A 25626-nucleotide genomic window follows, 5' to 3' on the forward strand; every position below is an offset into this window, starting at 1 on the left:
TTCATTCTTGGCACACGCAGGTCTCCAGTACCTCCTGGTCATCTGGCAGAGCTGGTTCCTCTGTTTCTCCCAGGTTGCGGGGGCTTCCACATTTCTAAGATGTCATGGGGCTGATTTTTGTTATGGGACAGCTACAAATCCCCACTTTGGGTTGGATCCTTAACTGCCATTAGGGAGATGGGATGTCAAGATCCAGTCTTTAGCTACTTCCTGCTGAGAGGAGGGCAAAGGGCCCAGGCAGGAGCCAGGGATCCAAACCCAAGGGGTGTCCAAAGGTCCATGGTAGTAACATTTGGAGTTTGATGGAGTCCAGATGAGAACAAATGATACATACAAGAAGGTTAAGGAGGCATGCAACAAAGCACAGGACAGCTCTGATAATAGCAATGGGTCCCAGGAGAGAGAAAAGCCATGAGAACCAGCTGCCAAGTCAATTGTTAGGTTTCCACCCATCCCAAGTTTGTATGGGGACGTTGGTGATTTTTCTGATGTTGATGGCAATGTTTGTTACCACTTGTCCATTGTCATCAACTTTAAGGCAACAGTCTGAATGGTTGAATTTGCCACATACACCTCCCTTCCTCAGCTAGAAGATAGTCTAAGACCAGGCATTTTGATATATAGCAGTACACATTTGAATCTGTTCTCTGGCCAATAATTCTAAGGCAGAAGCAGTCTGGTTGGTGATAATTTCTACCTCTGCTTGTAACCTAATGATTTGATTGAGCATGTAAATGGGAGTCAGGTAACCCCAACTCCCATCTTGTGCCCAGAGAACCTTGAGCAAACCCAGAAGTTGTTGAGATTAGTAATTTTGGCCAGGCAGTTGATGGTGGGGGTCCATGGGTGGTGGTGAAAGACCTGTCCCATTAGAATGGGAAGAAAAAGAAGTACAAATCTCATAATATAAGGTGTATCATGGGTGGGAGACAGAGGAAACCAAAAATTAGAGCCCCATGGTGTAGGTAGGTCCACTCTCAGGGAGAAGTCACCCATAGGCCTATGCTTAGAGCTATGCTTAGAGTGAGATAGAGTGCAATGAAGAGGTAGGGGAGGAGATCTGACATAAGTTACTTTCCTGATGGAGTCTTCTTAAAGAGAAATTTAAGATCCAAAATGGGCTTGCATGATTAGTGAGTCTCCTCAGGAGCAGGTTTAATGGTGGCCATGTTGGTAGGGGAAATCTAGAGCTTGACTCTGGAGATGTGGATCCAAGTTTCCAATCCAGCCACACAGACTTCTGTTGGGGTGGAAAGAAGCACTGAGTATGGCCTCTCCCAATGGTGGAGCCATCCATCCAGACTGATAGATGGTCCACTTGTTCCTCAATTAAGGGCATGCAGAAATACTCTCTGGGTGGGAGTAGTATGTGGACTTTAAGTTTGGACAGGAGGTCCCTTCCCAACAAGGGGATAGGGGTTTCAGAGACTAGTAGAAACGAGTGACAGAGGTGGAGTATCCCCCAGGAGCACACCAAAGGCTGGGTAGAATATCATTCTAGGGGCTGGCCCGATATGCCCCGAATGCTGACTTTGTTGTTAGACCTGGAACCTAGAGAGAAAGGAATGACAGAGAAGCAGGCTCCAGTATCCAAAAGGAAGATGACATTGTGCTTCTTAAACATCAGGACTACACAGGGCTCCTTGGTCTGGATGTCAAGAACTGGAGGCTGCACAGGAGGCCCTGGGACCCATCATTTAAGGGAGCCATCTGGCCTCTGAGTGGAGACAGGGACAGTGTGACTTCCAGTGGTTGCCTCTACAGAGAAGGCAGGGTCCCAGAGGAAGCTGGGGCTGTCTCCCAGGCTTGTCCTCCTCATGGACACTCCTGTTTGAAGTGTCCCTCCTATCCACAATGGTAGAAAGTCCTAATGTTTGGTCCCCATCAAGAGGGGAATTCTCTAAGAGCAGCCACTAGGTCATGGTGCCTTTTGACTTTTTCTCTCTTTCTAGTAAGGTCCTGATTATAGTATACAGAAGTAGCTGTCTATACCAGCTGGTCTAACGTTTTGTCACCCTCAGCCACCAGCTTTTGAGATTTTCTATGAATGGCTGGGGGTGAATGGGTAAGGAATTTATCTCTTAGGAGAACCTCCCTGACCTGCGACTCAGGATACACTGTGGTGTGTTTTGTAATGGCCTCCTTTAGATGCTGTAAGAAGGCAGTGGGGGAATTCATCAGGTCCTTGTTGGACAGCAGTAATCTGGGAGTAATTAAGGGGTTTGAATCCAACCCTCTTTAAATCCAGCCCTCACCACATTCAATGGTGAGGTGAATGAAATGGGCTCTAGCCCATTCATCAGCTTCACTTCAGGGATGCTATCCAGGATCCATCCTTGGACTCGCTTGGGCCCCAGTAGGGACTCAGGGGTCCTCAGCTTCCCCTTCTAGGGGTGCAGGCTTAACAGAGGACTTTTGTAGGTGATAATCATTGCCAGCTTAGTGGCCTGATCAAGGACTCTTTGCCACTCCAGGGAAGTGAGGGTTTGATCTAGAAGCATGACATTTTTCCAAGACAGTTCAAAAGTTTGGATAACAGTAATAAAGGCTTGAATGTACCAGTCTAGGTCAGCAGTAAAGCTGCCAAAGTTCCATTTAATTTCCTTAAGATCACTTAATCTGAAGGGGACATGGATTCTTCCTGGACAGCCATCCCTCCCTCTGGAAACTGGCTGGAGGGGGTAGCAGTTGATGGCCACCAAGTAAGAGGCAAGGGAGCCATGGGGGTTGGGTGGCCACTCTCCTTACTCCCCTTGGGTGGAGGGGGGAGGTGGCTTTCTTAGGGGCTACTGGGGGTGTCTTACAGGTATCCCCTTTTTTAGGTATGTTTTTCCAAACCATGGTTAGGGTTTGAGCACTTCCTGTACACTGTTTCACTCACTGGGGATGTTCTTTAAGGAAAAAAGAACAGCTGTACATAGGGGATTTCTGTCCATTTGCCCTCCTTCTTACAAAACAAGTCTAGCTGGAGAATAGTGTCGTGGTTAAGAGTCCCACCCTCAGTCCATTTTTTCTGATCTCCAAGGGGATAATGGAGCCAGGCCTGAGTGCAAAAGAAATCAAAGCCTTTTTGTGAAGGTTGTCAAGATCAATGTCCTTTCAGCATTTTAGCAGGCAGGCAAGGGGAAACCTCTCCAGAACTCAAGAGGAGGAAGTTCCCATCTGGAAAAAGAACATGTGTTATACTATGGAAGGGGCATTCCTATTTATCAGTGTCCTAATAAGGAAATCCCACCCCAGGGAGAGCATCCTCTCCCCTCCGTTTTGTCCCATCTGCTGTCTGTGACCAAGACCGAGGAAAAAGCTGAAAGGCCTTCTGGGTTGCAGTCACCACACTGGTGTGGCCCCAACCACATGTGACCCTGCCAGCCTTAAAGCACAAATACTTATAATGTCTCCAGTTAGTGGGTGAAGGCGTGCAGTTCAAAGAGAACTCACTGGAGGAAGGGTTCAATAAGGGCACAGAAGGCCAGAGGGGTGTTGGGTAAGTCTGGGATCAGTCGTGTCTTCTGGAGAAGACTGTGAGGAAAGGGTGTGTTTTTGGAGCATATGATCTCCCATGAACTCTGGGGGTGGCTATGGGAGAAAACCCAAGTGGTATGTGCCATAACAACAGTGTAAATACATTCCCTGGGGCAGTCCTGAAGGATAAAGATGAGGCAGTGGGGGTGTAAGGGAGGGCAGTGCTCAATGAGGTGTCATAAAACCCCCCCAAAATTGGCACTCAGTCAGGAGGGCATACTTCATCCAAGAAAAGTGGAGAACAAAAAGGGCAGGGGACCTCCTGAGGGCAAAGATGCTTTATTATCTCCCTACTACATGAAGGCGTGGTATCCTCCCATATGTCCCTGAAGAAGGTCATCCAGTGTTGTTGGGGGCTAAAGGGCCATTGGGTCATGGTGCAGAAATGAGAGAGAGAAAAGTCTGGCAGTTGGAGGGGTTCAGATTCACCCATGTGGCAGTAAGGCAGTCCCATATAAACCCCGGGACAGGCTCAGCACGTCGCACTCTGAGGAGGGAAGTGCTGGATTCTGCCAGAAGCCTTAGTGGGCTTGAGAAATTCTCCCTCCACTTTCAGGAAAAACCTTCCTAACTGACAGAAGAAAATGGCCAGAGAGTTCTGCTTTTGGCTACTCCACAGTAGGGCAGCTTACCCAGTAGACAGAGTCCACAGGAGTGCCGGACAATCACAGTCACTTCCCAGGCAGACTGTCTCTGGTTAGGCACAGCTGATACCAACCTTACACCCTAGAGAGAAGAGGGTCCCATCTGGGTTGCCAAGATGTCACGGGAGCGAGATGTCACCGGGGAATCCACGGAAGTGCTAAAGGGTTCTTGTTCTCAGAACACCCTCAAGAATGAGAGGCTGGAGCACCAGAGTTACAGGCAGGAAAGGAACTTTATTGATAGAGAAAGGCTGAGCACAGAGATGCACAGCAGGGTCAGAAAACCAGGTGCCCTCCCCCCACTTGCCGAGTGCTGGAGTGTGTGTATGTGTGTGTGTAAGGCTTCCACTATAACCTAACAGTTCATAGTGGAATCCTATAGTACGTTCTTGGTGCCCACGGGCCTCCAGTACCTCCTGGTTATCTGGCCAGGCTGGTTCCTCACTCCTCCCAGGTCAAGGGGGTTTCTGCATTCCTAAGATGTCATGAGGCTGATTTATGTTATGGGACTGCTACAATCACAAGACTTCAAATTTTTTTGTGTCCCACATGGAAGAATCCAGAGCAGGAGATGTGAGTGTAAATGGAGCTTATTAAAAGTTAGGGAAGGAAATTACAAAAGGGAGCACAGTGGGCCTAGGTAGAATCTGGAAGCAGAGAGAGCATGCTTCTCCTTTCCAGGAAAGGGAAGATCCACGTGATTCCCATCCAATAATCAGTGAGTAGCCAGAGGGGCATGGGGTCCCCTGGTCAAGTGAAGGAGGTCCAAGCCATACCTGAGCCAGCTTGTGGGTAACCTAATTACATCTGTAATTGAATAGAAAGCTCAGAGAGAGAGAGAGAGAGAGACAGAGAGAGAGAGAGAGAGAGAGAGAGAGAGAGAAACGTTCAGTCTGAACTACAATACTAAGTCACATATTTTCTATGAGTCCTGAACTTTCCCTAACTCTACCCTGCATCAATGGGAGGATGGATGAGGGGCCTCCCACAGCTTTCCAGTTTTCACACAAAATTGCAGGTCTTTGAAATCCACAAATGTGAAAAGCATTTCAAGGTATCCATAACTAAGAGTTCACAAGGTGGAAGTTTTAGTAAGAATTTATTTTAGCAGAACAGGATAAAGTAGTGTGAAATTTAAAGAGAAGGGAGAAAAGACACCTCCTGCTAGAAGTGGGAGACAAGCTCAAAAATAGTGGCCCTTTTCTGAGATCTTTAAGCTCTGAGTTGGGGAAATAAATACACATCATCAAGTGAAAGTCTAATAGCCCTAATAATGCTTCTGAGTGCCCAAAATGGATGTTAATTATTGTAAAATGTAGAGATGTCACCGAGGCCTACCTAAAACATAGCAACAAAGGTGAGTTTTAGGACTTACCTTTGCCAGGCAAACCTTTTCCTCTACCTATTCAAGGATCCTTGCAGCTTATTAATATCTCAAAGAGGAAAGCAGAAGCAGATAGTGCCCTTATGTCTCCTTATTCCTGTAACTTAGCATCTAAAAGGAAATGGGAGGAGGCTAGGTGCTCTGGCTTTTCAGTTTTTACTTCCTCATTCCAATGTCTAAGTCTGACCCTTTAAATATTTATTAAAATAATACAATTTCCCTATCTCCTCATCTATCTATCCTGCCTCATAGGGACATTAAAGAAGGTTCACATCTCTCCTCAGGCATAGTCAGGACCTAGTGCTGGCACTGGAGTTTTTAATCCTATTGAATTCTAGAGAACAATGGATATTTCTTTTACAAGACTACATGGCAAGGGATCTGATGTTACCTAGCAATGTTACCATTTGGATTTTAGTTTGCAAATATCGCCTACAGTTATCTCTTTACCTGAACTATTGAAACATAATGCTATAAAATGTCTTAAATCATGTGTGGGCCAGCATTTCTTTACTAGAGAGGAGCCAGCTGAGGGCTCTTCACCATGCTTTCTGAACATCACAGCAAACCCATTGTATCAGAGTCTCCAGGCAGGGCCTGGGCCACTCAACTTAAGTCTTCCCAGGTGATTCTGATGACCTATAACAGGGGAGCACCACTGAGGCCCCATCCCTCCAATTTAAAGATGATAAACCTAACCCAGGTTTCAGATAACCTCCTGTCCAGGGACATGCATTTTCTTCCAGATGGTGGACAATGATGAATAGACTCAACTTCAAATTACTTTTGCTTTGCTGTCTTTCCCAATGGGCAACTGGATACCTGTGATGAAACCAGATACATGGGTTGTGGCTCCCTCAAATCTCAGAGACACCACAGAGTGTGGTGTCTTACCAGCACGTAGACAGGAAGAGGACTGCTAAGTGGGAAGGAGGGGCACAGAATCACTGACTCTTGTACCTCCCAGTGTCCTCAGCACTTCACAACTGACAGAATGCTATAGTGTTCTGATGTTGCATCAGGCAGCCCCAGGGCCCAAACATAATGACCCAATTCTAGGCCTGGGTACTTTTATTACCAGCAGTAGACAGGCTCCACTTATCTAAGTCTGTACAAGAGCCTGCTAGTTTTCCATTTATGGCATCCCATGGGCAAACCAGTGCTCACCCATTCATCCAGACTGCATTTTTGTCCCTTGTTTTCTGAGACTCCATTTACTTTGAGGTTTCTGCTGAGTTCAAAGGTCCTCAGAGAGGAGTTGCTAGTCTTGGGCAGCTGGAGCCTCCGGCTGATGGCCTCTAGACTGCCTTGTCCATTGACATCCTTCCTCAGGAAACTGTGGGAGGGTGTGCCCCACCAAAATGAGGAAGTTAGCAGAGAGAAAAGGCAGATCCCCAGAGGGAGAGGACAGGGAGTTTCAGGGAGGAATCTCCCCACAGAGAGCAGATTGCCCTGACTCAGAAGACTTGTTCAGGGTTTTAACCACAAGAGCACCAACTACCTGAAGACAAAATACCCAGATGTGCCAGACCCACACACACTCTGCTTCCCAGAACACTTGGGGACCCTGAGTTTCCTTCCAGGCATGCTGCTTCAACCCACTGCCTCAATGATGAGTCTGGAGGCCAAAAATCCAGAATGGTCTTGTTACTGAATGGATGGTCTCTAAAGGCCTTGGTTGGAAGACTGCTACGCACTTAAGTACTGGGTGAGAAGAATTCAGCAAGACAGGAAAATGTATTAAAGCTTATTGAAGGTGAAGGGAAGTTTACCGCAGAGAAAGCAGTGACGGCCCCCAGCCAGATGGAATAGAAGTCCTTGCAAGTCTTTGTTTCAAAGGACCTTTTATAAATTGAAAGGGCAAAGGTGGGAAAAATCTGGGCGGTCTTTGCAGGATGGGCTATGGTGATTGACAGGTTTGATTGGCAAGATCTTGTCATACAACATGGGGTACTCTGCAGATGCACTTCAGCTAGCTCTCAGGTATTTTAATTATATGCATGAGGTGCAATCAATATTCATGTTTTAAGCAAAGGGCTTTTACCAAGAGGTAATGAGAACAGTGCAGAATTGTCTCAAGTCTTCCTATCTTGCAACTACAGGGGATTCACAACTGAAAAGAAAATTACAACTGCAAAGGATAGCACTGGATTGAGATAAGGGGGTTAGCATGAAATGCACTGGGAAAAGTCATGCCTCCTGAAGCTAGCCAGAGTTCCATGACATTTTTCCCTATTTCCTAGTCTGCCTCCATCCCTGCGCCTTTACCATGCTTATGCTAGAAAAGCAGCACTTTATTCATACATACCATGCTGGCCTTGCCCCTGGGGGAGCTCTGAAGACAAGGGTGCTGGAGTCCAGCATCTCTGCTCACCCTATCTGCTGGGAGCTTGCACTTAATGGGAGTATTATTTCCTTCCCCTACTTTATGCTAGGTCTGTGACTGTGATCAGCTTTTCAAAATTCAAAGCTTTGTTTTTTGGAGATTCACACATAGGTAAAGTAGCAGGGAGGAGGACCAAAAAAGAAAGAAAGAAACAAGTCTGTATTCTGATAATGTAGCAGGGGGGAGGGGATGGCATAACAGGGAGATAAAACTTAAAAATCTAAACATAAAGAGGGTCACATAGTACTGGGGGCGAAGTAGACAATAGAGCTACATATAACCATATATGGGTTAAACCTTGCTTTTTGCTTCTGTAACCTGCTTGCAAGGGTATATAAGGTGAGACCCCTTTGTTCTCAGGGCTCAGCCTTTGGATTTGAATCCACTGAGCCACTCCTGGCATGCTAATAAATATTGCTTCCTGAAAAGTGTTGATGTCCCATGTCTCGGTTTGAGAGTCCTGTAACATTTCTGGGGGCTCATCTGGCACTCAGAGATGGTGTTTTCATCTCCTTGTCATGGGGACTCAGCTTCCCCAGCAAATTGGGAGAGTGTCCCACCAGGTGCCAGCAGACTCACCTCTCAGGGTACACCAGAGAGCAAGTCTCAGTTGCGCAAAGGAACCTGGAGAAGGCTTGGGAACCAACTGGGAGCCCTGTGCATCAGACTGGTAAGAACCTGGGTTTGAATAATAGGCCTGCCTTTAGGAAGTAGAAGGGGAGCCTGATCAGCTCCCAGCAGACAACATAGTAACCCTGTCTGGGGTGAAACCATGTCTCTCAGATTTAGGGAGCTGGGTTAAAGTGTGTGAGACACCTTTGGGAATTAGGGAGGTTGAACACCTACTGGGTTTTCTCACCAGCAAGATAAACCAGAATGGGGAACAACACAAGTAAAAAGAAAGCACTTTGGGTAAAATGCAAAAAACCTCCAGTACTGGTGGGGGGAGGGAAGGGATTTGAGCTTTTTCCGGGAAATAGCCACAACCAAGGTTAAGGATTGGGTAACAAAAATTTAGTTCCAAAGAGGGAGACTCATAAGAATACAGATGCATCATCCATCATTCCACCAGATAGCCCTCTGAGTATAATTTAAAAGGTTTTTTTTGAGAATGCACTCTAATTTTGTGTGTGTGTATCAATTTTTTAAAGCATTGAACAAAATTTAATTTGCTCCTGGAATTCCAGCTCATCTTATGTATGCTTAAATTGACATTTTTTTCTAGCATATTTAATTTATAAAACTTCTGTGTGTGTGTGTGTGTGTAAGCATCTTCAAGACAGTTCTTAAACTGCCGTTATAAGGTTAATGTGATATTCAAGGTAACAAAAAAACAGGATGTTTGTTCTAAAGATCTCGGTTATAAACTGCTTAAGCTTTTTACATATAAATATGTAAACATCTTGAGGATGGTTCTTATTATAGAGTCAATGTAAAAAATTGTTACTCTGTTCTACTGCTACTTTTAAGAAAACCAGTTTTCAAACTTATTTTAGTCAGGTCTCACTAGGATGCAGGCATTTAGGGGTTAACACTCTGGCTCAGACCAGAGGAGAAAAAAAAAAAGTGGGGGGCCACAGCCCACAGCAGGAATCTTAAAATTTGGGTAGTTAAAAAAATGACCTTAGCCTATTTCATTCTGTCGTAAATAAAATCTGGGATTTAATTCTCTCTTATAATACATGGGTCTATTAACAAATGGGCTTTCTATAAACTGTTTTTATACAAAAAATAATTTTAAGGTTTCTTTCTTCCTGGTTTTTTTCATACAAATATAAGTTTCTAAGTTAAAAGGTTTTATGAGTTATTTTCAACAAGTAACAAAAAATATATATATGTAAGGTATTAAGGATATGGTTTTTTTAAAAATAAAAGGTTAAAAAATACTTTTATATTAAAAAAAAGATAAAGACAAGCTCCCCCAGGGGATACAAAATAAGTTGATATAAAGATACAGAGTAAGTTATCATAAAAAGATGGAGCTTCTACATGCTTATGTAAGTGATGGAGTTGACTAAAACTCAGTTACATTAAATGTTTTGTAAGGTCAAAATTAATGTGCTGATGTTAAACTAATACTTAATTCTTTAAGCTCATAACAACAAGGCTATCTTAAAAATACTGTTGCAGGCCTGTGTCAAAGGTCCTTGCTTTCACTGGCCAAAGAATTAACTTGTGAGGCAGTGAATTGACTCATGGGACGACAAGGTCAGCACACAAGTAGGACTTAGAGAAAAAGGAAAAGCTACCCTTAGAGACTGACAAGGAGCCCAGAAAATCGGTAGCTCTTTGTTGTTTACAAAGAGGGGTTTTTATTTGGTCCTTTTTGTTGGGGAGGGGAGTTAGAAGCCAGGGTTGGAGTGGCCTTTTGACATATCTTTGCAGGAACACACTCTGTTGAGGAGGGGAGGTGCAGGCATCAGGGGTACAGTGGTCTTTTAACATATCTCTGCAGAACATATACACAGTTCTGCAAAAGCCTCCTGCTTATCAGTCTTGTGGCATTTTTAGGCGTCCCCAAGGAGCCATGACTTGTGAAGGCGCCTGTCCCTTTACAGGATACGGGGCCCACAGTGCTCTCAAGGGGGATGGGGGCACTGGCTCATTTTGTCTTCTGATCCCCAGACCCAAAAATATTATACTGTCCTTGATAACATTTACAGAAAAATCTGTCTTAAAAATAGGTTTTGTTTTGTCAATATAACTGTCAGGAATTTTTGGTGCTACAGGTTAACCCATAAATTTATCAAGACAAGAGTTTATTAAAACACAGAGAGGCAAGAGGCAGCTGAGCACATGGAGTGCTTCTGCACTGATATGAGGGTTGAGACAGATTTACTTATGTAAAGCAAAGTAAAAGAAAAACAAACAAACAACAACAAAAACAAAGCCAAAGTACACCCTCCAAATAGGATAAAGAGAAAAAAAAAAAACCTCAAAAAGAAGCACTATGCACTATGCTGGAAGTCAAGACCTCTGGTTTTGATTGGAGTCAACAGAGTGGAGATGTTAGTAACTACTTCTTCCATATGGCAGGTGGAGGGAATTTTTAGCTTAGGATGGCCAGATTGGCCTGGTTATTTTAGGGGGGCTCCATGGTCTACAGGTTGGTGGGATCCTGCTGTTATGTCATGAGCCATCTGTTAGTGTCAACAATTTGGGATATGATCCCTTATCAACATCTGAGCCATGATTCTTGGCCATTAGGTTTCCTAACTCCACACTTAGTCTCCATAAATACTTACTGTGTTCTCTGCTGATTGTTGTCAGGGTTTTGACTACTGAGGTAACTGAGTCATAACTAAATAAAAGTTTATTTAAGAGTTGGTTTATGTAAAATTTTCTAGATGACCTCATGATGAAACAACTGTTGTCATGGGTGATTCTTCTTTTTTTTCCATTTATTCATATGTGCATACAATATTTGGGTCATTTCTCCCCCCTCCCCCTTCCTCTCCCCCCCACCCCCTTTGCTTCTAGGCAGAAACTGTTTTGTCCTTATCTCTAATTTTGTTGAAGAGAGAGTATAAACAATAATAAGAAGGACAAAGGGTTTTTGCTAGTTGAGATAAGGTTAGCTATACAGGGAGAGTCCTTCCATTGCTTTCATGTACATATGTGTTACATTCTAAGTTGATTCTTCTCAAACTGACCTTTTCTCTAGTTTGTCATGGGTGATTCTAATGCAGTCGGTACCCTATATATGTCTGTGACTGGGCTCTTTGGGGTCACTGACACTGTTCTCCACCCCCACCTCCCACCAACTGAGGAGAAAAATCTAAGGTTTTACTTCAAGATCAACAACTAAACTAATATGTATATATAACCTCTATAGAGCTGTGATGCTGTTGATGGTTCCTGTATACTAAATATATTTATGTTTTTCAAGAATATCAAGCCTTTAAAATATAAAATTTAGATAAATATGGTAACAAAAAGTTAACGGTACTGATATACTGTTATGTTAGTTGGTAAACTGTCCATCAAAATTTTAACAATCGCTCTTTTAAGTTTTTGTCATTATAGTTCTCATCCGTTTGGGTCATTTACAATCAAGTTGATAAAAAATGACTCTAATAAAGTACTTATGTGTCAGTCAGGTTAGATTTTTACATGTCTGCTTTTGTTGGATTTTGTTTTGTATTGTCCTTGTCTAGAAGCCCACTGCCTAAGAGCCACTCCCTCTAAGCCTCCTTGTTGCTTAAATTTGGTCAAAAGGGTCTAGTTGGAATTAACTCTAACCTGATCCACCCATTACTTCCCCTCCAGCCCCGCCAACCCCCACCACGGGACCAAAACCAAACAAACAAAAATCCAGAAAGAGCATATCCTCATGATGAGGGGGAAAAATGACCAATTGAAAAAGATCTTCAGTCTATAGCCTGAACATGCCAACCTTGTCTGGTCTCAGAAGCTAAGCAGGGTCAGGCCTGGTTAGTGCTTGGATGGGAGAAGGATCTTCGGAGGAGACTGCTTAGAGACAAGCATTTTGGAGACAAGGGGGGAATGCTGTCAAAGTTCAAATGGAGTCACTCATGCAGACCTCTCAAAAATAACCAAGGTTGAGAGGATTGAGGAAGTTGTTCTTATATATGTGTGGCTATCTGGCATTAAAGCCCTTCCAGACACAAACTCATAGTTTTTAGACAGGGTCTTCTACTTAAATAGAGAAAAAGTGACTATTTTTACTGGCTCTAAACATGTCCATTGATATTTAATGATGGTGGTTTTAACTCTTTTAAAACATCGTGTTTTCTTAGACATATATACTGATAATATATTGTTGCCATGGTAATTTTACTCAGTTAAAAAAAAAAGAAAGAAACCAAGATACTGTCTGGATAAAGGAATAAAATGTCCAACCATTAAAACCCCATTTGAGGGGCCCTTTTGTTTTTATCTTGTCTATCCCCACTGCCTTTAAAGTAGCAAAAATTGCTCCCTGGATCCACCACAGCGGGGTAAAGCCAGCCTCTCCTGAGTAGGAGTGCATCCCTAACCCAGTCTCACCATGCAAGATCACCCTCCAGAACACCTGCGCCCTTCCTCAGTTGGACCATGCTTCCCAGGAGACAACACGGGACCATGAGCAAAGGGACAACAGCCCTGCTCTAGTCACTCTGGAAGCTGACTAATCTATGCACAGTGGAAGCTTGATCATGGGATGCACACCTGCTCTCCTCTATAACCTTTTGGGTTGGCCCTTGCAAGGTTTCCCCCATGTACTAGTGTTACAAAAGAGCCACTGTTGGGACCTCCACACAGCCATACTTTGTATCATTCCCCCACCAGCAGGTCGGGTCTTACATTGGTTCATATACTCCCCAGGTCTGCGAGGTTGCTGGTAAGCAATGCTGGTAAGCAATACTAAAAGTACCAGAGTGAGAAAACAATACAGACTACATCTGTCATGAAAAGCGGGGCAATGGGTCTTGTCTTGGGAGCAAGTTTGACGTTACCCTGCCTGGTTCCCCTGGTATTGCAGTCCATCAGGCCCATTACAGAGGCCACTATAGAGAGAAACACAGCTGCCCATGTAATGTGCTATAAAAATACAAACCTCTAAATCAAGATGATGCTCTTTGACCATAGGTGGGTCCGATCACCAAAGGGGGGAATAATGGAGGAGGGCCAAAAAACAAAACAAACAAGTCTGTGTTTGATAATGTGTGTGTGGGAGGGTGGCGGGGGAACGGCATAGCAGGAAGATAAAGAATCTAAACATGAAGGTCACGTAGCACTGGGGGTGAAGTAGCCAAGAGTTGCACGCAACATATATGGGTTAAACCTTGCTTCTTGCTTCTGTAACCTGCTTGCAAGGGTGTGTAAGGTGAGACCCCTTTATTCTTGGGGTTCAGCCTTTGGATGTGAGTCTGCTGAGCCGCTGACAGCACGCTCATAAATACTGCTTCCTGAAAAGCCTTGGTGTCCCGTGTCTCTGTTCGAGATTCCCATAACAGTAAGACAATCAAAAAAAAAAAAAAAAAAAAGCGAAGGAGTGATTTATACTAAGGTGCACCCCTCTGGGTACAGTGGGGATGTGATGAGTGGTGTGCTCTGGGGCCTTCAAAGGTGCTTGTTCTGTTTCCTAACCCACGGTAGGCATGTGGGGTTTTCTTTATTATTATTCTTTAAATCTGTACATATGTGTTTTATATTGTTTTCTGTATTTATAGTTCACAATGAGCATTTTTAAGGTGTTGAGGATTGCTCTTGTTAAAAACACAAAACCATCTACTGAAATAACTGGCCGAGGCCAAAATGATTATGCTCTAAATTGTCCAGATAATCTTATGCCATGGGCTAAAGCCTCAGTTAGCAGAAAGCAAACACAAGGCCTGTAAATCTGCCAATGAGGTCTCACTGAGCAAACGGATCCACCTTCAAAGATAGGTGCAATTCAGACACACATTGGTACTTACCCCATCTCAATATGAAATACATTCTGAATTCAATTCAGGCCCAAAACACAAACATGTCTTCTGTTCCCACACTTTTCCACCTTTGTTTCCCTCTACTTTTCCTTCCCTTGCAGCTAAGTCCATTCAGCTGACTGTTTGGTGAGCTGACACATTAAGATTGAAATTTCCTTTTGTGTTCTTCACAGAATTGTTATTTTCTCTGCAGAAGGGCTGGAGAAAGACTTTTTGATGTTAGGTGGTACTGCTGACTGGCCTGGGGCAGGGAACATCGTGTAATTAATTATGAGAGACGAATATGAGAGACAAATTCCAGGAACTGTCCTTACTTCTGCTTATCATGGAATAGGGCTGACAAAAAAAGGACCTTGGAATTACTTTAGGTCTCAAATCTTGAAGGATTACTTATTTATCCCCTGAAACCTGGAACACTTTCATGTGGCTGGTTAAAATCAAGCCAAGTTCATTTCAAGTGATTCTAATGATTGTTTTAAGTTAGCATCAGGGCATAATATGGTAATTTCAGTTCACAACCCACCTCTAACTTGGAAAGAAAGTGGAAGGACAGTTTCACAAATGGGAGGAGAGATTTTACTAATTCACTCAACAACTATTTATTGACAAGCAACTGCACTTCTTAGTAAAAAGAGATCTGTCTACCCATATAGGGACTGGCACTCAGGCCTCACACTTGCAAAGCAGGCATGTCACTGCCTAAGCCACACCTCTAGTCCATTTTGCTCTGGTTATTTTGGAGATGGAGGTCTCGTGAACTATTTGTCTGGGCCAGCCTTGAACCTCGATCCTCCCAATCTCAGCCTCCCAAGTAGATAGGATTACAGGCATGAGCCACCAGTGCCCAGTGAGCCATTCTTTTTAATGATAGGGGAGAGAAGGGAAAGCCATTAAATCCATATATAAATATGCACACACAAATATAAAATAGAGCAAGTGGTACATGTTGTGAAGAAAAAAGTAAGGTAAGGCTCTGTAGACAGCAAAGTGTTTCTGAGTAGGGCTGGTTATTTTATGAAGAATGGTCAGGACAGGCCTCTAGTAAGCTGAAGACTAAAGGAAGTGAGAGTGAGATATACAGCTTTAAGGGGAAGGGTGATGGGCAGAGGGAACATCCAGGGCTACCACTGACATTCCACCAGGTCACAGATATCTGGTGCTATGGTTTGGATCTGAAATGTATCCCCCAAAACTCATGTGTTAGAGGGTTGGTGTGGTGGTGCTACTGGGAGGTGTCAGAACCTTGAAGAGGTTGGGTCAAATGGAAGGAAGTTAGGTCACTGGGGATGTACCCTTGAAGGGGATAGTCGAACCCCACCCCTTTCTCTGTCTCCTTTCCTATTGGCTGTGAGGTGAACTGGTAACTGCCACCTCAAATTTCTACTATAATGTACTGTTCCACCACAGACCCAAAGCAATGGGCAAATCAGTCATGGACTGAAACCAAAACTCTGAGCCAAAATAAACCTTTCCTTTTTTCAAGTTGATTTATCTCATGTATTGTTACAGTAATGTGCAATATTTCAAACAAATGATAAGTTTTGTAAAAGAGTTTATTCACAAGCAACCTGTGGATAAGACCACAGGCAAATATGAGGAGATGGGCACCCTAGGTCACAAATCCACCTTCCCCAAGATAGATTTCGGAGTACTTATGGAATAAAGAGTCATGGCAGTGGCACTGGGTATAGTGGTGCATGCCTGTAATCCTAGCACTTGGGAGGCTGAAGGAAAAGGATGGCAAGTTTGAGGCCAGTCTGAGCTACACAGTGAGAGCCTTTCTGGAAGGAAAAAAGGAAAAGAAAGGAGTAGGGAAAGGAAGGGAAGGGAGAGGAGAGGAGGGAAGGGAGGGGAGAGAAGGAGAGGGAGGGGAGGGAGGGGAGGAGAGGAGGAGGGGAGAGGAGGAGGAAAGGAGGAAGAAAGGAAACTGCAGTGCAAGGCATGGGAAAGGGTGATTGGTAGTTAAAGGAAAATGAAGTAATCACTGGGCTGCCCATGTGCAAATTTCATGGGAGGATATGGGTACAGAAAAATGGCGGTGTTAGTGTCCTCTGAGGGAGTAGTTTTCTGTGGCGTGATGTCAGAAGGTGAACCTCTAGGCACTGACCTGCCCACATCAAGGGACTGATCTGCCTACAAGTTCCTGAAAAACAACTTAGGTAACCATCACATTCGTGACCAATACACCCATATATCAGAGGTGCTATCTGTAGGAGAGCTTAGCTGCATAGCTACGTGACCTTAAAATTACAAGTGAAATGAGTAAACAAAAGCAAGTGAAGCTAGAGGGTTTACTTGTGTTTTCCCTAAGCTTGAGTAATGCAAAGCTGACTAACAAATGGGACAACATTCCACCACCATTCCTCCTCCCCTTTCCTGGGAACGCAGGAGCCAAGGACGTGAATCCTGGCAGTCAAAAGGTGACACCCCTGCCAGGAGAAGCCTCCAGTACAGTGAGGAGGACAGGGCCATAATGATAAGACCACCAAACTGGTTTGTGGCCAGACTTGAAAAGGAACATTAGAGAGCTGCTGATTAACCTTGGATGAGGCCAGCCAGGGACCACTGTTTTTCTTATGGTTCTGATGAAACACTTGGAAGACACAGTGGGAGGGAATCCCAGCAACCAGAGTCTGGCCAGGGCAGTCCATCTTAGAGTCCTTTCACTTCTTTTGGCTTTTTTGTTTTTTTGTTTTTTGTTTTGGCAATAGGGATTGAATTCAGGGTCTCTCTCACTTTGCTAGACGGGCACTCTACCACTTGAGCCATACCTCCAGCCCTCTTTGCTTTAGTTTGTTTTTGCCGTGGGGTCTTGCTAACTCAGGGCTGGCTTTGAACGTCAATTCTTCTATCTCTGTCACCTAAGTTGCTGGAATTACAGGCATGTGCCACCATGCCTGGCACCCTTTCACCTCTTGGGGTTGTGATTTATGAATGAAAGTGGGTGACTGGGAAGGGCATGACAGGGAAACACAAAAACCACATATGTTCATATTTGATCACAGATAAAATCACTCCAACCCAAACAACCAGAGAAAACCTTAAAACTCAAATGTTATAAAATGTTCACAGTGGTGGTCTTTGAGAGGTGGGGTTATGGAAGACTTGCATACCTTTTTGTTACCTTTCTGTGAATTTCTACAAGTTATTTTAGCACAGCTGTCCACACATGTACTAATAAACTTCTCTCCAGAACCTACATTGCCATCCTATCCCAGACCCCTTGCACATCCCCCTTTCTTGTGCTAACCCAAGCCTGTCAGTAAGAGAACACGAGGCCTCTCTCCTAGCATGAATTACCCTCTTTTGCCTTATCACTATGCTGGGGGCATTAGTTCAGCCTTTACATTTTTCATGATTGTGCTAAAGCTTTCCTGTGGGCACAGCTTGCCCTACTTCAGCCATGGGTAAATTCCTTTGGCTGTTTGTGTGTCACTTTCTCCATCTGTAATCTGGAGGTGTTAGGGCCACCAGGCTTGAAAAGGAACATCAGAGAGTTTCAGATTAACCTTCAGGGCCTTTCAGGGTCAGTGAGGTCCTGAAGCTTAGACCCCTGAGACTCAGATAGAGAAGATACGGCAGAGGTGGGCATGACGCCACTAGTGCAGCCCAGCAGCCTGGTCGGAACCCTGCTGTCCTGTCTGTCTATTCAGGGCAGTGGTCCTTTGTGCAGAGGCCTTCCTAGGTCTCTTTGCTTAAGGCCTTTCTGTGTTCTTCCTCTGCTAGCAGACCAGAAGTGTCCCCAGGACTGACCCTCAACAAAGAGGGAGGAGTTGGCAAACATGTACCTCTCCTATACCCCTAAGAGGGACTTTTTAAAAAATCTTGTACAATGCAGACACAGAAAAATACATAGAGCAAATGTACGACTCTAAAGCAGAAACCTGGGTAACCATCAATGGGACTATCCCCTTTGTGTCCCAGAAGTTGTGATGGGGATGAGTCCAAGTTGCCCACTAGGTTACTCTGGTTGCACCAGTCTGGCTCTCCCTGTGGTTACCTGCTTCTTCCTGGACCCATACTTTCTTGGCCCACCTTTCTGACTCACTTCCCCTCCCTCACCTTGCTCCTAGGATTACATTTGAAACAAGCATTTATATACTGATACTCGTCTTGGGTCACTTTTTGGTGAAACTGGAAACAGGCAGTTGCTTAAGAAAGGCTCCTTCAAAGAGACAGGCTCTGATGAGAGCTGAGCATAGGGAATGATTTGGCTGTGCTGTACCTGATCTGGTGTCCCCAAAGAGGGAGTCAAGGTGGCCCTGACATGTGGCCATCTTGAGTGTGTGGAAGAGAAAGAAGTTGGCTGGGGCTGGGACACAGTGAGTGGAAGGGGAGGCAGAGATGGTGTGGGAGAGGCAGGCAGGACAGATGCTATAGGGCCGCCCATCACATGTGGGGACGTGTGTGACGTGTGGGTGGTGTGACACGAGAGGCCTCGCTTCCTCTTTTTTCAGCTCACCGCCCCAGCTGCCTCCTGACTCATTACTCTCACTTATGGGAGGTTCAGTCTTGAAAACCCAATTTCTTGTGGCCATTCCTGTTCTAGAACAAGTATCTGTGCAAATGAAGCAATTGAAAAAAGTAAATCCCGTCAAGAGCTACACTAAGTGCGCAAAGATGAACATTACCAGGATGCAGTTTAAGACCCTTGGATGCTGGCTAATGATGGAAGTAAAACTAGGTTGCTGAAGTTCAGGCCCTGACCAGGGCATGGGCGGGCGCAGTGTGGGCTGGTGCAGACGTGGGCTACACCCTAGGAGATGAGTGTCTCCTGTCAGCACCCTCAGCAAGCAAGAGCACACAGCCCACAAGTCTCTCCAGCTGCCAAGCGATGGTGACTCCAGGTGTTAAAAATTACCCAAATCTAAAACGGAGGAGGGTGTGACTCCACTTTTCACCATGAATGTGAAACAAGGCTGTGTAATTGACATGCAAAATAAAGAGTTCTGCTGACTTTTAAAAAATCTTCAAGTCACACTCAGAGAAGCAGACAGTCCCAAGGTGGTTGCCAGGCTGGGGAAAGGGAACGCTGAGCTGTTTAATTGGGCATTAAGTTTCAGCTTTGAAAAATGAAAAAGTTCTGGAGATTGGTTGCACAAAAGCATGAATGTGCTTAATACTACTGAACTGTACATCTTAAGATAGTAGCAATGTAGATTTTATGACTTGTGTATTCTACCACATTTTTTTTTCATTACTGAGGATTAAATCCAGGGTCTCCACTTGTTAGGCCAGTACTCTACTGCTTGAGCTACGCCCCAGCCCTTTTTGTTTGTTTTTGTTTTTTAGTGGAAGTAATAGTAAGGTTTATTAGGAAAGAAATTTAGTATGCTGAATAAAAATAGGGAGAATTGGGGGAAGGGGCAGAAACATTTCCTGCTCCCCATGCAGGAAATGGGAGTAATGACTCTGTACATTGTTTTAAAGATAGGGTCTCACTAACTTTGCCTGAGCTGCCCTTGAATTTGAGCTCCTCCAGCCTCCCAAGTAGCTGGGATTATAGGTACGAACCACTATATCTGAACCTTCTGTCAAAATATTTAAAAATTAAAAACAAAACCTCAAAAAATAGTTGGATAGCAGACATTAACTACTGTAGCTTGGGATATCTGTGACCTATCCTCTTGCTGCTTGCACTGTCCCAACTGACTGCCCCAATATCCAGTGTCAATAGGAACCACGACAACAGAAGCCCACATGGTGACAAAGATGACTTTCTCAGATCTCCAAGCTATCTCAGGAACCTGGGAGGTAGGTTGACAAATAAGCTGGAGGGGTATCTGTTCCATTCACACAGACCATGCAGACCTAGTTTTTCATACCCATGGTTGTTCTGACATGTCTTGAGGGTTTCACTCAACTGTCAGAGCTCTTCTGGGCCTTTGCAACTAGGTTAGACAGCTGAGGTATATTAAACAGCTTGTGGTCAGACTGTGGTTTGTGGAGGCACAATGGCTAACATCTCCCTTCCTTTCTTGTTGTCAAGTTAGGCTCCCAGCTGCACAAGTTCAGCCTCTTTTCTTAGCATGGCAATTGGATGGTCTAAACTGAGTTACAGTAGTTGTAAAAACCATGTGTCTGAGCAAGCTCTGAAAAATCTCTTAGATGTGAGCTCCTGGCCTTAAGTGCCTTTTCTGACTTACAGTTCAGTACTTTCCTGACAAATTAAGTATGAAAAGAACATGGGGTGTGGTCAGGCTTTGAGTCAAACCCATACGCTTTCCTTGCTGACAGCCACTCTTGGCCTATGCCTATGTTCCTGGGGGAGGTCAAGTTACTACAATCTCTAGAAAAACCTCCTATGTTGGAATTCATTTGGAAAAAGGCTCTGAATTTAAGGAATATATTCATTATGAAATTCTTTCTACAAAGTCATGGATTTAGACTCTGGATTTGAATTGTGGCTCTTTGACTTTAGTCAAGTTATTCTTCTCTATTTGTTTCCTTGGCTGAGCATAAAGGATAATACCCATGGTGATCAAACCATCAATAGAGAAGCTAGCATAGGGCCTGCCACAAGGAAGCAGCCCTATCAATACTGTCAGCTCCTAGTTAGGATTCTCTGGGGATAAGCAGGGACATTTGTAGAGATTGTTCTTCAGTTCTCAAGTAGTTTGGCTTCTTAATGTATAATTCTGCGAGGTAGATTAAAGTTCTTTCTATACCTTTGCTCATGTTTTTAATTTACAGAGCAAACTTTTCCAGAGTCCTTCAAGACAGCCAGGTCTAGTTGGGTCAGTAGCAATGTCACTGGTTTCCTAATCTGCAGCCATGAGCCTAACCAGTTTGTAGAGAACAATTCATTGCATCTCCCTGGAATGTGGGGAGTGGAGGGACCCGCCCTTGTCACCGGAGGAGTATCCTCCCAATTACTGCATCTCTGGCTTAGCATTGAGAGTGTCAAATTCCCAACTGGTCACAACAGCCCAACCCCTCATTCACACGTGAGAAAGCTGAGGCTCTTCTGGACATGCAATTGAAGGCTGGCATCAAGGGGTGGTGGCAAGGGCTTGAACTTAGAACAAGGGTGGTTCAGATCAGATTCTTGTTCTGCTACCACTCTGAGATCAAGCCCATTAACTTAGGGAAGTTACCTAAAATCTTGGATTCTTGGATTTCCTCTTCTTTTAAATGTACACTGTATACATTAAGAGGAGTTAATGACTGAAATAAGACAGTCATTTTCTAATATATGATTATACTGGTCTCTGAGCTTTTGAAGGAGACAAGACAGGGATCAAAGAAAAGCACTGACATTGGTGCCCACATGGTCAACTCAGGGCCCTCCTCCTGAGTATCAGGGAAGCCTGTGTGTGGCTTCCCACACAGCAGAGAATCAGGACTTTAGAAAGGACTAAGGAGATGCCTGAATTTTTCCTTAAGACCTTTCCTCTACCCCAACTCCTACTCCTAATGGAAGCAAAGGGCTGCAAATTGGTTTAAGCCAGTCACAGGCTTGTATCATGGCCCCAGGGCAGAGCCAGGAAAGAATCAGGTACTCTAAGGGAAAGTGCACCCATGCACACAAAAAAATGCAGTGGCCACAGCAGAGATACAAAAACTGAGGTGAAATTTTCTATTAAAGCAACTTTTTTTTTGGTGGTACTGGGGTTTGAACGCAAGCTTGCTAGGCAGGCACTCTACCACTTGAGTCATTCCGCCAGCCCTGAAATTTTCAAAGACTGGTTGAATTCATCATTCGACCTTGATCTTTGGTGACTTCTCATTTTTGTCTATTTTTGAGAAGACAACAGGTGATGAAAATTTTGCTTCTACAAAATTGAAGGGAGACAGAATTGAATTAAAATCTGAAGTTGTTCTTTTCAACTCTAATTAAGAGTCCTTAAATTGAGTAGTGGAAAATCCCACTATGATCAGAAGTGCTTCTCTTGAGGCTCAGGACTTCCCTGGGTTAAGGGGATTCCTTCGAAAGTAAAGGTGCATAGAAGCCTCCCCAGGGTGCAGAATCTAGGGACTTCACTCTGGGAGGCAGAGATGAGTACAGCTTAAAGAACCTGCCCTCAGAGGTGAGATGGGCAGAGTTAAGCATGTGCGGCCAAGAGAGCATACCTGCTTTGAAAGGCTTTGTGGGTTGTTCCCTTTTATTGTTGATGGCGAAATAGACATGTGCTGAAAAACTGGAATGGTGACATGAAAGTGCTTTCTCTGGAAACAGAAAAGAACCCACTTCCTAACATATTGAACCCAGCCTGGAGGGGACAGGGGGTTGGAGGGGAGTGCTGATTTCTCAATGTGTGTTTATGGCCAAGAAAGAAATTACTGTTGAGAATGGGCAGGGAATAAGCCACCCACTCATGCCAAAAGAAATCTCGGGAAATGTGAGGCTCAAGCCACGAATGAGACAAATGAGTCTTATTAGACTCTCCCCAAATGCTTGTAAGGGCAGCCATTGAGAATAACCTAACAGAGGGAGATTATGGAGGCCCTTCTTGGATTAGAAATTGCTATCTATTTGTACTTGGAACCCCACATTGAGGGCACTTCCTGCAAGTCTCTTTCACAAAGCATCCATTTATTCCTTTCCCAAGGATTACAAGTATAGAAATGTATGCCTAGAAACCAGTAATCCACACTTGATTACAGAAGTGACTGCTTCCTTGGCTTCCACCTTTCTTCCCAGGTGCTGTTGGTTCCAGCATCCCATACACCCACAGTTTAGAGAATCCCCCAGGACTCAGTACTTATTCATGGGCCAATTCACACTTGCCTACAAGAGCAACTGTCTTCTGACCTGCACTGATACATCCACTTGCCAGCACCTGAAATCTCTACTTGGTGGAGTCCACTTATTGGCTGCCTGAGCCCCCTAATGAATTTAACAAGCTGTCCTTTTTTGAATAAGGCTCCCCATTCTTCTTTTTACCCTGCCATGTCATTAGATTTTCAAAGTAACTGCCTGCTCTGACCTTACTTGGCTGTCCTCATTTCCCATTTGCTCTGTGGATACCACCTTCAGCCACTGGAGATCTCTTAGCTAATCAGCCTCAGGCCTCATCTCCAAGTAGCTCACTGCCCTCTCTAGGTCCTTCTGCAGGTTCAGCCTCCTTTGCCAGGGACCTCAGTCATGCTGGTCCTCGGTCTCATAGTTGAGTACACCAAGAGGGTAAGGTTTTATTAACACTCTTGGTTTTTAAGAACTTCCCAGCTCTACATTCTAAGACTGCTCTTCCTTAATTCCAAATGACAAAGGCTCCTGGAAGAAAATAATACATCTCCTTGTCCAAACTAAAGCAGGGCAGCTGGAATAGCAAAGGAGAATAGGCACTAACAAACTTGCAGTAAGACCCTAGCTTCCACTGTGTGGCCTTAGACTGGTCACCTGCATGCTAACCTTCAGTTCCTTCATGAGGAAATTGTGGCGATAATAGCTTATCGGGCTACATGGATTGGTGATGATCTGCATGTACCATCTGGCAAAGCACAGAGACCAGACATGTACTCACTACTTTCTCAGTGGACACAGTAGTTACCTAGCATGTGTGAGGCCTTGGGTTCCATCCCCAACACTGCAAACAACAAAAAAGAAAAAAGATAATGCATGTAAAAACCCTGAGTACAGGGCTTTATGAAAGGATTCTCAATAAATGTCCATTCCTTTCAGTTACCATACTTTACCTAAAGGTTGTATGAACACCCACTTTTTAGCTGTTTGCTTTAGACAAAGCTTTTGAAGTTCAATGACTCTCTGTGCTAGTCTCATTAACTGAATGAAACTAGCAATTACTCCAAGTTTAGCACTGACCTTGCTAGGTTTGAGGAATAGAGAAATAAAAGATCTGTTCTATCTTTAAGGAGTTATAACCACAGGGGAAACAAACAGTGCTACTTACATAACAGTGGGATTAGAGCCATGAGGGAGGTTATCATTGGTTCTCAGAGTCCAAAGAAGTGGCACCTGACCTGCTGGGAAGTGGGGGTGGACTGGGAAGGCTGGTTTGAGCCGTGATACACACTAACCAGACCAGAACTCAGGACTAGAGCTGAACTGGTGTAAGGACACTGGATGATTTCTCGGGCTTTATTCTTTGACAATTCCTAGGCCCAGCCTACTTACTGCCCTGATAGGTAGATCAGTTAAAGGATGGATTGGAGGGCTAAGGGCATGGTTCAAATGTTATAGTGCCAGCAAGTTCTAGGCCCTGACTTTAAACCCCACTAACACACACACACACACACACACACACACACACACACACACACACACTATGGATTGAGTTGGCAAGTAGGTACCAGACTAGTTAGAGCTGCTGGGAAGACTGAAATCTTCACCCAGGCAAGAAGTGATAGTGAAACAGCCGGTAGTAGAATTGAGAGGACTGAGCTGACAGATTGGGAGTTAGCAGCATTGCTGTGGCAATGACAGTTGTTATCAAATGGCCAGAGTCCAAAGAGGAAGGGAATTTAGGATTCTGAAAGTAAGCGATCTGTTTAGATCTAATATGAAATGCATAGGTATGTTTCAGGTATTTTTTATTGACCAAGAATATCTGAATTTTAAGGTTGGTTCTATTGTCATTCTAAATCTTAAATCAGTGGTTCTTTAGGTAAGGCACGTTTGCCAATTCCCGGTGGGTTCTATTATTCAGTCCACCTTCAGCTGTCTGGGCATTGCTTGACACTTTATTAAATTACAATATTGCTGATGTTTTTAAAAATACTTTCCCATATTACACAGTATTTTTCCAAGAGGCACATTTGAGGTAACCAAGACTGCTGTCCTAATAGCCCAGGATCCCAGCTAGTTGAAGCCAACTGTCTATCATTAGCCCACAACCAGTTTGCACTGCTGTGAAAGACCACAGATGTCTATCAGTGAGCTGTTTTGAAGGCGAGAATCAAGGCAACTGGAGAGGAAACTGGATGAAGGATATGATTATATTCAGTAATCACCTTACATGTGGTAAGGCAATTCAGGAATCAGCAGTGTTTAATTTAGGTCTCATATAAAACAGTAAAAATTAAAAATCAGTAATTTCACTTATAGTGAAAGATATTTCCAGCCAAACCTTTTATACTATATTAACTCAGGCCATTTAAAAACTACTTTTTGGCTGGTGTAGTGGCTCAAGTGGTAGAGTGCCTGCCTAGCAAGCGTGAGGCCCTGAGTTCAAACCCTAGTACAACCAAAAAATAAACAAATAAAAACTATTTTTTGGAATGAAATTTTAAGGTGAGCTCTCTCCAGTACCCAGGCAACCATATTACATTGTGTAGACAATGAAATATAAAAAT

General features: G+C 44.1%; 1 protein-coding gene across 6 annotated transcripts in view; it reads right to left on the reverse strand.

Moving 5' to 3' along the window:
• Degs1 (delta 4-desaturase, sphingolipid 1) overlaps positions 1-25626 on the reverse strand; it is a 64640-nt gene that overhangs the window by 29653 nt on the left and 9361 nt on the right. The window lies entirely within an intron of this gene.

This window comes from Castor canadensis, chromosome 11 (genome assembly GCF_047511655.1).
Source record: "Castor canadensis chromosome 11, mCasCan1.hap1v2, whole genome shotgun sequence".
NCBI classification, from domain to species: Eukaryota; Metazoa; Chordata; class Mammalia; order Rodentia; family Castoridae; genus Castor; species Castor canadensis.